Consider the following 2,378-nt stretch of genomic DNA (forward strand, 5'->3'; position numbering starts at 1 on the left):
CTAGTTTTTGGCACTCCAAAATAGGTTCTAATGAACCTACTCACCCCACATGCAATCTAGACCACCAAAAATATATTGATACATCTACCAAAACTCAATGCACATTCCACAGGTCATAAGAATGAAACACATATTTTTACACAAGGATTCATGCATTTATACCATTCAAATACTTGGTTTAATACGAACCATTCATGTTATAAGGAACTCAAAATCAGAACCCAATATGCATCCAACTTATGAACTTTATAAAATAACTCAAACAGTAGTTGTAACATTCCCTTGAATCCTGTATATCAGCCCAACTTTAACCTTGTCACACAACAATAATTTCGTACATACGAATCCCACAATAACAATTTGTTCATTTTACAATAATTTCACATGCATTATATCAAGCCCACAATTTATCATCCCTACATGATCATGCACTTTAAAGGATTCCAAACCAGCAATCATGTGTATCATATATCTCCAACTATAGATATCCAAACCAAGATCCCACCTTACATACTAAAAAGCAACATGTTATGAACCCGTTGTCAAAATTTCAGCTAAATTGAACGATTAACGAACCGAGAAACTTAGTTTTATAAAAATTGCACAGACTAGAAAAACATAGTCGCCCAACGACTTAGAAACCTGGCGCCTGGCGGTAGGAAACCTGTTGCCCTCTATCAATCAACTACTATTGGTTGGCTTAGCCAGTTAACCTCACCTATCGGCATCAACCAGTCGGCCACCATCAATCAACTTAAGCAGTCGGCCTTACCTATCGGCATCAACATGTCGGCCTTTATCAGACAACTCGATTAATCGGCCTCAACAATTCGACCTCAACCTCTCGACAATTTAACCTTAACATCTTGGTCTCGATTTCTCTACCAACTTTTCAGTCTTGATAGTTTGGTATTAATCATTCGACCTGCTATGGGAGGTTGCAGAACTTGGAAGGACACACCATTCATTCATTCTTGCACCATCACATTTACACCACTACATTTTGCACCTCCATTTTCATTATTTTTTGCTATTTTGGAGCATCCTTGGAGTTTTAATCACACAGTGGCTTTGGCACCAAGAATTCTCCATTTTATTTGTGATTCCTTCCATTTTCGTTGTGCATAATTGTTGTAAGATTGTTTTTGTTCAATAAATTTGTCTATTCCTTCCATTTCCATTGTTTAATTTCTATGTTTTCATCTTTTCTCTACTGATTTGAGTTCATGAAGCAAGTTCAATTGATTGAATGGTAATGATCTACTAAAACACTGAATTCGGTCTGAAAACATGTCGAAATTTCAAAGAATGCGTAATCATTCAACTTAGTTATCAAATGTCTTTTTATTAAGATCAATTGAACCCAACAATTCAACTTGAGTCATGAAATTCAATTATGCAGACTTTCAGACACTGTTCCATCAATTTTGTAATTTCAAATTCCACATTCTCGCATTTCTTATGCTTGTTTTACATAATGTTTTTGAACCATTTTCGCATCCAATTCGTGATTCATTGCATCCAATTTCATGTTTACATGTTCATTTGTTATTTCTGTTAAACTAGGATTCATGATTTAGGATTTTTCATTTTACTTAACCATTGTGTGTGATTCCAGTTGTTATGATCTATTGAGACCATTTATAAGCATTATGTATCATCACATCATCATTTCATCCATTCTATAGTGATTTACGATCATGTCTTACACATTTCATATATGAATTCATTAGAAATTTTCAGATTTTGATTTCCTACATATAATGTTGTTAATTCAATTTCAATAGCTTCATCTCACATGTTTAGATTGTGTGTAGGATAATCACATTGTATATTGCACATGCACTAGGCTTAGGCATTTCATCAAACACTTTGCATTCATACACATCCATACCATTTTCAGGTTATTTTAGCATTTGTTTTTAATAGATTTTATTAGATTTCCTCCAATTCACAAATCATATTTAATAATCATTCAAAATACCTTGCCTATCTTAGGATTGATCCTTGGTTGATCACTATATTATATTAATTAGTGAGGAAATCAAGTTTGACTAAATCTATACGCAACCAGAGATTTATTAGTTTGTAACTATAAACTTACTTTGTATGAACTTTTATATGATAGTGAAACTAGTTTTTCACAGGAAGAAAACCTGAAAATTGAACATAAGATTGATTGAATTTGGACTACTTTAACATCAACATATAATTTGTTAAATGTTTTTTAGAGAACAGACCACTTTAACATCGACGAGTATTTTCTATCATTTTATAAAATAAAGGTTAAATTACCCTTTTGGTCCCTCTATTTATTATGAAATTTCATTTTGGTCCTCACGTTTTCCGTTGTCTCAATTTGGTCCTCATTTTCTTAA

This window comes from Vigna unguiculata, chromosome 3, assembly GCF_004118075.2.
Source record: "Vigna unguiculata cultivar IT97K-499-35 chromosome 3, ASM411807v1, whole genome shotgun sequence".
NCBI lineage: Eukaryota > Viridiplantae > Streptophyta > Magnoliopsida > Fabales > Fabaceae > Vigna > Vigna unguiculata.